This window comes from Lepisosteus platostomus, chromosome 4 (assembly GCF_059453375.1).
Source record: "Lepisosteus platostomus isolate fLepPlt1 chromosome 4, fLepPlt1.hap1, whole genome shotgun sequence".
NCBI classification, from domain to species: Eukaryota; Metazoa; Chordata; class Actinopteri; order Semionotiformes; family Lepisosteidae; genus Lepisosteus; species Lepisosteus platostomus.
Window position 1 is genome coordinate 49,206,517 of NC_142614.1, and position 15,728 is coordinate 49,222,244.

Genomic DNA, 15,728 nt, shown 5'->3' on the forward strand with positions numbered 1-15,728 from the left:
AAGTCTTAGCTTTAAGTTCTTATTATACAGAATACAGTGTTTAATATTTGTATCCATGGTAAAACATTACATATACCGTAAAACATGATTATACCTGTATATACAAAGTACAGTAGATTATGTCAAAGTAAAGTACAAAGAATACAATGTATAGGCATGTTAAAACCATGTGAAAACCATAAAAATGTGTGTGGCCATGTGTCACACATTGATTTATAAAGTGTAGTCTTGGGAGAACCTTCTTTAAATATACCAGATTGGTTCAAAGTTATTTATAAACAACCTAAAGTACCTAACTTAATGATTATATGTTATTTGTTTTTAGAACATACAGCACCTTTTTTTTTAATTCAGGCTTTTTATATACATACTACCTACCCACACCTACCATATAACCAACTGCACGTTTGTTCCCACAGAACAGCATTTTACTGATTAGTGCAGAAATCTCTACTTAGTAAACCATCCGGTATTTTTTATTTATAGCATTGCTTAGAATATTCTGTCTTCCAGATTTACAAGCCTCTTGATTTTATTTTCTGCACTGAGCCTTTTATCTTTGTTATGTTAGCGTCATGAAGTTTGTCTAAACACATAACTATTTGAATTTACTTTCAATGTTAGATTACCGCATATGTACTGTGCCCACTTGTATCATGCACTTTGAGCTTGAGCTCAGTTTAAAAAGAAATGGATTGATGGATCATTGCTGTAATGTGTCTCATATGTCTGTCTAGGCCTGGAGGACACTATTGCATCAATACAAATCTGATTCTCATTTTTAGTCGCCTCCAGTATACTCCAGCTCTAAAATCATTAATGATAGTGAAAAACAGGACAAAAAATATTGTCATATATTCTTCATTTGAATAAACAACATTAATGTGGAGACTGTTTTGCCTATCTAAGGTAAATAATTACCCATGGTGGGTAGGACGACTTGATCCAGTTCAGCAGGATATATTTGCTGTACGAACATTATGGATAAAGAGTCCAGAAAACCAAATACTTTCAGCAATTTAACTACAGTAGGTCATCAAATGTAAGGTCAGTTGCCCACTGTGTTTTTAAAATAGATTGACAATCTGGAATAAGCTTTGCTTTTGGTTAGGAGGCTTTGCCACACAAAAATATATTAAATAAATTTGTCTGTGGACACGCATCCATTTTTTAACTGTTTTATATAACACAGGACTGTGGGAAACCTGTAGCTTATTCGGCAAGCAAGGCAGGATGGGCACCAGTCATTGCACACACAGACACACTCACACCAGGGCCAGTTTTCCCAGAAGCCATTTAACCTACCAGCATGTCTTTGGAATTTGAAAGGAAACCAGAGCACCCAGAGGTAACCAAAGTGAACACTGGGAGAACATGCAAACTCCAAGCAGATACCTGGAGTTCCAGCGCTGTGAGGCAGCAATACTAACTGCTACACCAACATGATGATCAATCTGTTATCCACATATTTCTTCCATCCACCCATTATCAGTAAGGGCTTTAGTAGCCCGACAATATTCTGAAGGCAAGATTATTGCCTTCAGAATAACTGAATAGCTATTCATTCTGAATAGCTGCCGTGTCACCATGTCCCAATGTTTGTCTTTCACTATGTTTTTTACTAACGATAAAGAGTTAAAAGATAATTAAATGAGAGGTTACATAGGCTTAATATTGTTGTCGTGTAATGCTTTGGCTCTCATCCTCTAAGTCAGAAGGCAGTTAGCTAGCATGTAATAAAGTACAGAAAGGTTATTCAGAAATATTACAGAAAAACTTGTGTCATTCTTACCAGCGTTAATTAATGAGAATTTTATTAGATCATTATTTTATTGAGTACTTTTATCCCTAGTTCCGTAAAGATGTCAGTTGAATCAGAAATGTATCACACATAGCCTAACACATTTTCCACCGTCTTTATGAACATTTATCATATTTACAGTGCAGTTACAAAGATTAGAAACTGTTGGAAGGTTCTGAAAGAAATTTACTAAGGAGTATTGCAGTGAAGCTGTAAGAGATTTGTTCAAGATTTAATCATCACCTCCGAAGTTAGTGATGAAACCTGCTACATTTGAAACTTTAAGAGCTGCACTACATATAATGGATTATAGTTAGCAAGGCTAATTCTTAATGTAATCATGATAATTGCTTACAAAAACAACACATTATTCACATGTAGCTTAGATATAGTGAGATATATGCCAGAATTTAAATGTGTATTTTCAATGATCAATACAAATGTTCCTGTCTATCTTAAAATATAGAATGAATACAGAACGGATCTATGAGGACAGCACAGATATGTAGTGGAAGAAGAAGACAGTGGGTAGGACAAAATCTTCCAGACGTCATTTCTAAAGAACCACAGCATTTCAAACTTTTGTAACACTAGTTTAACAAAAATGCTTTAAAGTTCCAGGCAAATTTTATTTTTGTATAGTGAAGGAGTACCGTTCAACATGGAAACCATTGGGCAGAACATTCTCTCTATAAATGATGACTTCATAATAAATCATCATAAATAGAAAAATAACGTTAGCCTGGTATCCGACACTTTCAAAATAGACAACATTCCAGCTCATTTAGATTAGATTTTAACATTATAGAATATCCTATCATTTACATTGCAAACTCCACAGCAGTTTCAACTTTAATTTTCAACTGTGCTTCAGCACGGCCACATTGCATGTGCTGTACAGTATGCATGACTGCTTAGGATAATGAACCAAAGCTGTATGCCAAAGTTTTACTTAACACTCTTTTTGTGTGCATTGTTCATGTCACAACAAGTCAAATGCTAATAGAGTAGTCTCAGAAAGAAATAAAGCAGAACAATGGGTAGAATAATATTAAAATACAGCTTAATGTGTCTATTATTGGTTAAAGCTTTGGAGAGAGTTTTTAAGTGTATTTTTTCAACTCAACCTGAAACAATAGTTTGTTTGCAATTATAATCTATATACAAAACATACACATACAAAAAGTTTGAACCTCTTTAGTGTTTTTTACACTGCTAACATAGTTAAGTTCAAGTATATTAGAGGTGCTAAAGCAATTCAGTGAAAGGGATTCAGCCTTAAGTTATAGCATTCGAGTAGAAATCCTCCAAATTCTTTAAAATGGTTAAATTTTAATAGTAAAAACACAAAAAAGTAATTGGCATTTAATTGCATGGTTCTTGTCCAATGACACTGTACACTAATCTGCTTAAGTAAGCTGAATACAGAAAGTAACTACTGTTAATGATGCGGTTTACTAATACCAGTTCTAAATTTAAGGCAATATATTTATGTAAGACATTTACGAAACTTTACTAAAATTATATCAAATCTTTTGTGATACGGAAGAATGCTGATGTCATTTTTTCTTTCCTCTGAAGTCACAACAATAAAAAGTGTCATCGCAGCAAAATGAAGAACATTCTATTTATAGTGCAACAGCTACAGCCTGAATGTCATACTTACTTATTTTGGATAGAGTCCTTGAATCTAGAGTGACATGTATCTCTTTGACGAATATCATTTAGCGACTGGAGCGGATTTATAAAGCATTCTTTAAATAAAAATGCAGGCTCACACTACAGCAAGCACATATGTAAACAGGAACTAGTTCCAGGTATAATGCTTTATCCCCAAAACACAAACTCTCTCAGCAGCAGCACTTACATTTTGATTCAGGTAAGAGAAACACAACAACTTACTTATCTGGTTCTTGTCAGGTGGGCTAAAGCTGCATTGGTTTTCAGTTATTAATCCCCACAGAACAGTACTCTTTCGGTCCCAAGAAGGAAGGCAAAACCTGAAAAAGTGTGGCCTCGGGACTGCCTGCAACTGTAAGATTCATGCTCATACACGCTTGCTTAGAAATTATGAAGCTCAGCTCAGAGCTCAACCAATCGTGTGCCTTCCTGTTACAAGTCTAGCTGGCTCTGACTAGCTGTAGAAGCTGCATTACAGCAACAGAGCAGGGATAACACTTAGTGTAATCTGATTATCCTGAGAGTACTTATTTACTACATTGTGTATTTAATTAAAACAACTACACTTATTATACTATATAGGCTTTACTCAATTACTCTAAAGTGCTTTTGACAAGGCTTTTCAGCCTAGCTGCCCTTGTCTTCACTTTTCTTCTGCCTATCCAGTTAAGCCTGCTGGAAGAAATAAAAAAAAACATCCCTGTGGGCATAAAAGTGTTTAACTTTCTGGGGGTACTCAAAGAACTGTGGTATGCAGCCACCTGCTAAGTAATGTTGTGAATGCTAAGTCACTGGGGGTCTTAAACATACTGGATGAGCAAGGTTGGCAGAATGATTTGCTGTTTATAAGAAATTCCATTTCCACCTTTCAGCATTTCCCAGCTACATATTTCTAAAAACATCATTACAATTCAAGTGAAAACAACATGTAAATAATTGGAGTAAATTCCTGTTCCTTTGCTGTCAATCGACAGTTTTGCTGAGTGTGGATGACTACATTAATTAATGATCTAGGAATACTCTGCTTGCACTTTGTGCTGGAATCTGTTGCTGATGTGCATAAAGAAATAGTATTTAAATTTGCTATGCAGAAAATATGCTACCTTCCCATGCACAATGGGGAAAGAATGGAAAACCATAAGCCCTAATATTTATACATTCAGAATTATGAAAATATTTTGCAGTGCATGGGGAACTGGAGTAAATCATTAACAGCCTTGAGCACATTTTAAGAAAATTAAGTGTTTTTAAACGTGCTAATGTACAGTGTATGGCTTCCAGAGGGGGAACAATAAATAGGGTTGATGTTTTATGCAAAGTAACTTTCTTTCACTGTAACTAGAGGTACAAACACCCATTTGATAAGAGAAGGTCAACAGGAACACAGTTCTAGTCATGTGGTAGCATTTTTAAACAAGTACTGTCAAAATTCTGCAGTAAAACATTTGTCCACTCAATATCAGTGGTATGGTAAAAATAGAGGTGAGCAACCACATAAAACAACCTACAACCTACAAATAATTACCATATACTGTTCTATGGTCTATTTTATATTTGTCATGCTATTGCCTGTTATGTGTATTTACTATAAATAGGTATCTGTGTTTCATTCATATTTGAAATATTTTTTAAGAACTAAATACAATCAATAAGGGTATTTCAATATACAGAATGTAAAAAAATGCAAAAGCCTAAAATAAGTTATAGTCCCTTGACATTCGAGGTGGAAGGCTGATTTAAAGAAAAAAAAGATTGTGCTGTATTCAAGTTCTCTTACTGCATGTCCTTGTTTTTAAAAATCCTCAGAGCGCATTTTATGTGTTCTAGCAATTGAAAACCAACACAGAAAATAACCTTCATAATGTATTTTGATAAACCGTGCCTTAAAATGTATAATTTATAAATATCCTAAAAATGGATGTCATTATTGATTTCGGACACACTTAGATAAAAAAATAATCTGCCTGTGTATTTGGCTGCAAAAATATATTTCCATGCTCAGTTTCATTCAATTACTTCTGATGAAGCAACTTTAATTATCCGAATATGAAACCGAACATGAGATGGCATTTTGTTTTTCAGTGTAAATCTATTATAGAGTCAAAGATTTGCTGAATTTGTATATTATTTCAGTATGCCTTGTCATTTGACATTAGACTCCTGGTGTTCCTTAGAGAAGCTGTAACAGCAGACTGTGTAATCAGGGATAAAATTTATGTCACATAAAAGAGAAGCAAAGGGAAGCAGCGGACTACACAGTTAATATTTTTATATCTTTGGGATTCAGATCAATGCAAGCCTACTACATACCGTATAATGAATGCTGCTTTTCTCCTATAAAACATTCTGCCTGGTCCATATGTAGAAACTTGCAACAGTCTGTTGCCTTTCAAGAAACATAACATTTTAAAAATGTGTTTCTGAAGAGGAATGGAAGAGAATTCTGTCCTTCCCCAGGTTTTGTGGTATCTGATTAGCGATGATTGATATGTAAAACCTACACAACTATATTTAAAAAATCAATAAAGTTCATAGACTCTAACAGACAAAAGCAAATGACCAAGTTATTTATGAGATAAAAGCTACTCTGTACTCTATAACTGTCTGTGAATGATTTTTACTGTTTGAAACAGAAGACATCATTATGCTGAATACTACTCAGATAATCTCTTTTATTATTGTTGTTGCACTGTATATACCAAATAATATCCCAATAATTTCAGAGTAAATAACAACCAGTAATATTCACAACAATATTCATTTTTAACTAATTGTCTGAATATACTGTATGGATACTGTGAGAAATTTAAAAATTCTCAAGACAAAGTACTTAAATAAACAATCTTCAAATTAAATTATTCTTTTCTACTGGAAGTTAAAACTGAAAAACAATTTTCCTCATTTTCAGATTTTGAAGACAGGAGTGTGGCATATTAAATTACTCAGAGTTGCTTCTGACACCAGAATAAGACTGAAAATGCTACTCTTGTTTATTTAGAACTTTTTACCTAAGTAGCACGATTCCCAGGTTGTGCCAACACATCTTCACAGTAAAAAGAAAACAAAAGAATTCCAGATTGGCAGGGTTGTTGCTTGTAAAAATGCGTTAGAAACTACAGCAATGTTGTGATTTGAATAAACAATGTACCAAGCTGTGCTAAATGCCCAGAAAGCAAGAATGAGCTTGTACTAAATTATGTCAAAGAGATTCTTACATGTTCTGTCATGGTAATTTTATTTTTTTGCTTTAGAGTCCTTCCTGCAAAACAAAGGAAAGCCAAAATAAACAGAGTACACTTTTGTTTTGCATCTTCCTACAGAATACTGAAGCTGCGACACTGTTTTGCTTGAATTTTTTTTTCCTGAGCATATCTCTAGTTCCTTTGTACTCTAGTGAATAGTTCATCTGTAACTGTATTTTTATAACAACACAAGATAGAGAGGTGAAACAGCCTTTTGACACAGTCATCTTACACTGAATATTTCCGCATCAGAGTTCTACACAAAGTTAATATGTGATGGCTGATAATTATGCTTTTGGGTGGTACTGTACATAGATAAAATGTAAAATGTATTTAAAAAACACATTCTATTATGTTTGCCAAGATTTGACACCTGAATGTCAATACTGAAAATTATAATGATATGATTTATGAACCTGAGAATATCTCCCAAGACCTTGACAGGGAAATACAACACATAAAAAAGGTCAGAGAAAACAAAAATTTGATCTTTAAATTGTTTTTATACTGAGCAGCTAAAAACTACATTTCAATCTACGATTTCACTTCTCGATCTCTAAATATAGACACAGTATACGCCATGAGAATGTGAAGGAAATGAATCCTAGTTCAAGTCAAGTGTTCAGAAAGATTAGATCATGCTTATTTTAATCAAGTATAAAAGCTTGTGCTTCCCTTATCAGTCAAATAAGTTCTGAAGCTTCATCATTACTGTTTGCTCATGTAGTGCTTCCTGTTGTGAGAATTAGATGTGAACAAAATTGGTGTGTGTTGCCATGCATTTCTATTTATATGTGCAATGAACTGAATTTATTTCATTTGGTGCAGTCAAAGTATTTTGGGGGAAGAATTTGATTTTAATATGACAATAAACCTAGCATCTATTATCTGTTTTTCATATAAATCAAGGGAAAGCAGTAATAATAGAGCCTTTAAAAAGTAGAAAGTTCCATTTTTTTCCTGCACCACATTTTTCAGAGTTTTTTTGTGTGTCAACATCTCAGACATATAAGGCATAACAAATAAGAACAATAAATGTTTTCTTTAAAATGTATATACAAATTTATAATTATACATATGTAAAAAAATGCAATTTTTTAGGGAACTACCCGTCTTGCATTATTGTAAATTTGTAGTACAGTCCCTATATTTTTCATTTGTGCTGCCTTTATCATTCAACTAAGTTGTCCTGAAGTAAACTGGAAGTGAAAGTTCAACTTCTGGTATACTGTAAGTCTTGACTTGCTGTGACCCGCACAAGGATAAGTGGACAATGGATAGGAGATTTACATGACAGAAAAACCCTCTGCCTAGGAATATACTGTACTTAGTGTATACAACTTTACCAGCACAAGTATTGGATGGTTCCCACTTATAATATAAGTCATGATAACACAAGATTATGATAAGTCTCTTCATTTTAAAAAATCAGCTAGGTTTCTTACAAATATTTTCTCCACTGACAACTCATTCAGACATTTTTTCAGTGGTCTTGCATTTCGTAACTCTCCAAAAGCACAGTTCTGTTTGTATTGAGCTCTCCCATGTTTTGTTCTTATTACTTTTCAGTGCAGAGATGTAACATTCTTAGTTACCCTCAGCAGTAGTGACAAGACACTTTTCCATGGTAATGATTGCGTTCTGTCTGAAAGGAAGGTTGTTTCATTTAAGATTTATGCACCTGAATTGACTGTTATGGCCAGTTTATCATCCAGAGCTGACTGGATTTTAATACCAACCTTGCTCATTGATTCATGGTGAAGTATAATTCAGATAAAAATCCTTTTTCAGCAGTATTTGATTATGTTTTGTTTTATGTATTCCTTTCTGGCAACCTGACATGAGTTAGTTGCTTTGATTCAGAAGTTGTACCTTAAAAAATGTTTGAGGTCTGCACATCTTAAAAATATTAATAAATTATTTGAAAATTTTTCAGTTTCTACTGTTGAAATGGCAAATAATAGTCTATTATTCAAGGTTGGGGAAGATACGTGTCTTCTAAGGCTATACACCCTTCCTTGTTTTTATGGATCCATTTTAAAAAGTTGATAGATATTCCCATGTTTTATTGGTTTAAAAGATTCACTTCATCTCTCACACCTGAGCATCTCTAATAGGGTCGGAGTGCATTCTGGCACATGAAAGTGGAATCACATTTATACAGTATATAAACTTTTTCACATAATATTTAACATCATAAGCTTTTAATGTCACCTGTTAAATTTTCTTTCCTTAAAAAGTCTTCAACGTTCATTATAAGTTTAAATAATTAAATACATGACTTTTTCACATGATTTGCTCAGAGCTATTCGTTTGGGTTAGTTTACCCCAGTGATCCCTGCAGCTACTAGCTGTAAGATGGGTTTCTGGGTCAGTGAGTCCCATTAGGGTACATGGGTGTGAATCTGACATTCCTGAAGCTCAGTCATGTAGTATGTGCCCCCCACTGAGTGAGAAACAACCTGTACCAACCTCAGGATTCATGTGTTGTAGATGTGAACTCCCAACATGGAAACAGTTTCTACTATTATTCATTAATATTAGAATCTGAAAACCTATCTAATTTAGCATAAAAAAGATTGAGCAATGTTCTTAGACATGTTAGATGAAAACTTTTTTTTCAAGAGATGGGGAAGAAAAATTTTTCATGTACCTTTCAGAACTTCAAAATCAAGTATTTCAAGACTTATAGGACCACCTAACACCTGTATGAATTCTTCATTTATGAATACTAGAAATACTGCACGTTATAAACAAATATATAGTTAGCGTATCAAATGAATTAAGGAGATGCAAATGGTCCAAAGGAAGCCATAGAAAGATTTTTAAACCACCCAGAGGAAATACTACATCCAATTGTCTCTACCTCTACAAGGGTAACATAGGGGTTACTTGAATAACTTCTGTTTTAAGTCTGATTTCTGCAGAATACTCTGCTACACCTACTAGGGAGAGAATGAGACATGCAAACAAACTCCTTCATCATACTCTCCCTGTAGTCGTTCACCTTTAGATACGCTGTATGCCTCACACTGAATAACTGCAGGCCTGTTTGTCAGAATGGCATGAGAGCCCTGTCCAATGAAACCCAGCCCTACTCAGAGGTGACCCTGTGACAGTCGTGTGCCAAGTGTGTACAAGAAAATGTCTCCCTCGTGAAAAGATTAATATTAAGCTAAGGATTGAGTAAAGACATAGAAAACCTGCTTCTATCTTGTCAAGGATTATATCATGAGATATCCAAGTGAAGGAAATTCATGCTGTGGAAGGAAATGAATGTAAATGGTCCCATAAAAACGTACTGATTTATATTGCTACAAATGGTGGGTTAAGAAAATTGTGAAAATCAGGAACTGACTAGAGGTTTAGTCAATAAGTGAAAAAAATATTAATAAACCCCAACTTGTAAGTTATTTCTCCAGAATGGTGTCAAGACTTCCAGTTTGCAGGAGCTTCAAAGCGAGATGATGTTTGCTAAGATCGATGAGTAGCAGTGAGAATGTGAGAGTCGGTCAGCAGAGCAATAGTAAAAATAAAAATTGTAAAGCTTACCCTGGTTTACCATAGTTAATTAAGCTCTTGGTAAATGCTTAAGTGTGTCATTAACAGTCTAGGAGCACAGCATAAATCAGAGATGAGGAGGGAAACAAGAGACAGAAACACTGAGAGGTGGGAGGTCCTTGTCCAGATCATCCACAAAGACCAGATTGGAGTTACATATTTGAACCTTGTTAAGAGAGCTTGCCATTCTGTTGTTGTTAGGAACAATTATCTCCTGTGTAAAGAATCCCTCAGTTAAAAACAGTCTCTCCTGTTTAGTCAGCACATCTTTAGAAAAAGGAGATAGGAGCTCCAATCAATCTACAGTATAGCATCCAGGTTTACAGAGCTAGATTTAAATGTACTGTAGGTCATATTCTTTTTAGTTTAGAAGGCAGCTATCTCTTCTTTTGGCTTGTGTAGGTGTTATATAAGAGCTGAATACTTGGCAGCTGTCTGAGGTTTTTCTGGGTGGTTATGATGTAGGCCTCTTGTAGTGCAAGCTTGTACATAATGTAACTTGTGTGTTGCATTTTTATGCTGTGTGTTGTTTAGTGTACAGGTATGTGTTGTCATTATTTATAAATAATTGTGTAAACCAGTGGGTCTGAATTATTATTCTTTTCAATGAAGCTGTGGCAAAGAACAAGGAACTCTAGTGGCAATTATACCAACCGCTCGGATATATTCTGGGCAAAAGTGTTTACAAGTTGAGGGATATGACGATTTATTTTAATTACTGATTTATACACTCGGTCTCCTGATATTCTGATATATACAGTATATAATTTCTGATATTCATCAATTTCATAACCACCTATTTGTAAGAATTTCAGGTTGGTAGCTGCGTCAGCATCCGTAGGCTGCAAAAGAACAAGTAATAGGTTTATTCCATGCTGAAAAAAAAGAAGAAAGAAGGCTCCACGGCCGAAACGTTGTGTTTTCTTTCTTCTTTTTTTCAGCATGGAATAAATCTATTACTTGTTTATTTGTAAGAATGTCACCCAAAATTCAGTATGAAATTTAATTTAAAAGCTACTGTATATCTTGAACTTCACTAGCTTGTGTAGTTTAAGTACCAGTTTTCAGTCATGATTTATCCTTGAATTGGACCTAATTATCAAATTCAAAAGATGTGATGCAAACCTTTTGATAATTAATTTCGGTCTGAGACTACACAGCTAAAGAAGGCTACACAACTGAAAGGATGTGTTTTTCTTCTTTCTTTCGACTTTTCAGTGCTGAATTAACCTGTACTTATTTCTTAATAACTGTGGTGCCTGTCTGAGATCACTGTTGCAAGGCATTTTTGTTTGAGATAGAGAAATTGCTTCATGGTCATGGCTCAATTCCTGACAAGCTTTTCATGTTTTCTTTCTTTTTATTCTTTTATTCTGTTTCAGTCCTTCAAATTTATTTTGGATTATAAAAAAATCTCACTGACTTTACAGTATGTTACACCTGCTGACTTAAATTATGAGCTTCCTATTCAGTTCACTCTCTTGGCAATCAATAACAGAAGAGCAACACAGAGCAATTTCACATCCATCCATGCAATTTCAGCAACTGCTTTATTCCTAGTGGGTCACAGTGAGTCAGAACTTAACCCAGCAGGCACACAGTGCAAAGTGGGACTACACTCTAAGTATTGAGACACAATTACACCTCTTTCAGTTCTTTTCAGTCCTTTATCTTAGGGGACACACACATTCATGTGGGGTGCAATTCTTTGAACTGAGGGACAACAAAACAAAAACATTTTGGACTACATGTACCTGTTCTCTTTAATAAATAATGTATGTGACGTGCTTAATATAATTCTTCCAAAGCATTTACAGTTGTTATTGTACAGGTACAGTAGTTGACACTAATGATGTGTGAAGCATGCAGAACCCCCTCAACCAGAATAGGGAGAAACCTTTTGACTCATACACCACATGAATGTGCAACATAATTCTGTATGTACGTGTATGAAACTAGATTTCCATTTTTACTGCTGTTTTCTAAATCATGTTCTGTTCCCTTCAGTAAATATTTAATACAAATATACTGTATGTTCCATGCCTTAAAAACACACAGCCGTGTCACAAAGAAAAAGCAAATATTTCCTCTGCATTTATCTGAAGCCACGGTGAAATGGGCAAGAAGCAAAAGAGAGTCACTCAAGCTGCTTGATTGTGACAAGAGTATTTACTGAACATGCTAGGATATACATGGAAATAGAACAATTAGTCTTGATAAGTTCCCATTCATCTGTCTGATTGCAGTCATTTGTAAAGCATGTAAGGATCTTGTAGTGTCAACCCCTCAGATACTGTAGCATGCAATTTTAATTTTCCATAAACATTGGTACTGCTATTCTGGGGCACCTTGAGTGGCTCAATAAAAAAAAAAAATAGTTTGGAGGACAGATTGAAACTTGGGATCCCAAAATTATTGGTTTGAGCCTTGTCATTACCTTAGACTGTGACAAGTGGCAGCACACAACAGGCAGAGCACTGCCACTAAAGGTGAAGTTATCCAGGGACCTGCCAGTCACCTGCAGGCTCTCAGTAAGAGATATGTCACTCCCCCAGCCAGTCCTGAGAGATGGAAATCCTGAACTTTACTCTCCATCATTTGAATGTGGTACAGTATTTGTCTGCAGGACTAACTCAAAAACAATTGTCTTCATCATTCACATAATATAACACATCAACATCCATCAAAGTCCTGAACTAAATTACAGAGAATATTCTTCCGTAAAAAGGCTGATTCTTAATAGTGTCATACTGCTCTTGAGAAAAAGAATAGTACAATGAGAACTATCCACACCATTTAGTACAGGAATAGTATTTCAAATGAGAGAAAAACAATATCATTATTTTAATTTTGGAAATACTTCTACATTAGCTAAGTATTACTTTTCTAAAGAATAGGAAGTCTGAAGAAGGTATCTCTTTGTATCTCACAGGCCTTGGCTTTTAATCTAATGTAGTTCATTAATTTCCCCATGCTTGTAATTGAGGCCACAGTTTTCTCTCAAAACGTAAGTTGCTGTTTCAAAAACTATACGGAAACACCAAATAAATAATCTTCTTGTGAGCCCATCAATTAATTTTTTAGGTTGTGCATCTGATTACTGAAGATTACTTTGGTTTATTTAATTATTTAATCTAAAAAATATTAATTTATTAATAGGGAACATGTCACATTATTAACCACTTATAAAGTGCAAGCTTGTAATAATAATGTATTACCAACATTGTAATATTCTCATTTTTCCTTTTGTATTTTTTTGTACAGTTTCCTAATAACTACGGGAAATCAGTAAGTGTTTAAGTTACTCATAAAAAGTAATGCTTCATCTCTGTGATGTCTGCACGCTAGAAGTCAAGTATTTTAATTACAATAGTCTTTGTATTTCTATACTATTAAATTGTGTAATAGTAATGCAAAACTAGCACTTTGCCTTTTTTATTGCAATTTATTTTAAAAGCTTAAGTCACCTTTGGCAATGATCATATTACTGTCACAGTATCTGCAAAAGCAAAAACTAAAATATTTTCCTGATATACAAGCAATTTATACAAGCAAGGGTCTGCATTATTCTCTAAGCTTACATCAGCAGGTCATTATCTTGTCTTCTCCCATGTTTTAGATCTTTATTTAGTCAGCCAGGAATAGTACAGACCCACCTGGGGAGCAAAGTAACCTTTTTTTTTGTTCAGGCAGTGCACAGAAAAGCCTCAATATATTCGTTTTAAAGGCATAATTATATGCAAAAATAGGATTAAGAGCTTTTAAAACTCTTAACAGAGTACGTATGACAATGGATGCTATTTTCCAGTTCTGAGAGCTAATCTGTTAATAGTTAAAGCAGCTTAAAGTATTAATATCTGACATGTCAATGATTACACAAAAAAAACAGTAGAAATGAGTCAACAACAATGTTTATTGCACTATCGCTTGTAAATATGAATGTATTCATCTGATATGCTGTTAAAGGCGATACACAATTATTATTCATTTAAAAAGCTTCTTGTATTAATTATTTCTCCCCTTTCTCCCTAAAATGCTTTCAGATGTTTGACAGTTGCTGGCTGTTTCTCTATTATACCTGATCTAAATGCACAGTATTCTTACAGAAAATGTTTAAAACACTATTTCTTATAGATGAAAAACATTTTCATAAAATTGTTTTTAGCCCTTCTTAATTTTCCCAAATTAAATAAAAATTAAACTACAGTATAATACATTATATGTATATTATAGTACATTGCATTATATAATACATACAGTATAGTACAAGAAGCATTGGGACTGACTGAAAAATTAAGAACACATCAGTATTATAGTAAAAGCCCTTTATCTGATTCATTTATAAATAGTACAAATGAATAAATAGCACAATTTTACTTGTCAATGTATTTTTAAGAACCTCAAAGAATCTCAAAGCATGCAGGTCATATACTGTACTTACTTCTTACTGTAGTACCCACCTGGATGATGCGACAACAGCCAAAGTGCACTGGTACACTCACCACACATCAGCTGTTAGTGGGGAGGAGAACAGAGTGATGAAGTTAATCAAGAAGATTATTAAGAGGCCATAATTGGTCAAGAACAAGGGGAAATTTGGCCAGGACAACATTGTTAACACCTTTACTTGTTTCAAGAAACACCCTGGGATTTTAAATGACCACAGAGAGTCTGTACCTCTGTTTTATGTCTCATCCGAAGGACAGCGCCTTTTCTACAGTATAGTGTCCCCATCGCTATACTGGAGTATTAGGGCCCTTTCTGTGCAGGCTCACATCTGCTTAGCTTCAGCGGGTTTCTAATTGTGAGTTGCAGGTCAATACAGCTGCTGGCTGTTTGACTTGTACTGAATTGTAATTCTCCCAATGTAATGAAAAACACAAAAATGCACATTACAAAGTACTATTGCACATAAATAATATTATAGTATATTTTACTTAACCAATAAAAGAGATTGAAAAGTAGCTGTAGAGATATACAGTGGTGTGAAAAAGTGTTCCCGATTTCTTATTTTTTTGCATGTTTGTCACTGAAATGTTTCAGATCATCAAACAAATTGAAATATTAGACAAAGATAACACAAGTAAATACAAAATGCAGTTTTTAAATGAAGGTTTTTGTTATTAAGGGGAAAAAAAATCCAAACCTACATAGCCCTGTGTAAAAAAGTGATTGCCCCCTAAACCTAATAACTGGTTGAGCCACCCTTAGCAGCAACAACTGCAATCAAGCGTTTGCGATAACTGGCAATGAGTCTTTTACAGCGCTGTGGAGGAATTTTAGCCCACTCATCTTTGCAGAATTGTTGTAATTCAGCCACATTGGAGGGTTTTCGAGCCTTAACCACTTTTTTAAGGTCATGCCACAACATCTCAATCGGATTCAGGTCAGGACTTTGACTAGGCCACTCCAAAGTCTTCATTTTGTTTTTCTTAAGCCATTCA

At 34.4% G+C, this 15,728-nt stretch overlaps 1 protein-coding gene across 2 annotated transcripts in view; it reads right to left on the reverse strand.

Annotated features, from left to right (window-relative positions):
• LOC148673355 (3',5'-cyclic-AMP phosphodiesterase 4D-like) overlaps positions 1-3,913 on the reverse strand; it is a 141,537-nt gene extending 137,624 nt beyond the window's left edge. For both annotated transcript variants that reach the window (XM_088629747.1, XM_088629748.1), the window contains exon 1: positions 3,704-3,913. The gene's annotated coding sequence lies outside the window, so the exon portion shown is untranslated. The remainder of the gene's footprint in view (positions 1-3,703) is intronic.
• Positions 3,914-15,728: the final 11,815 nt, after the last annotated feature.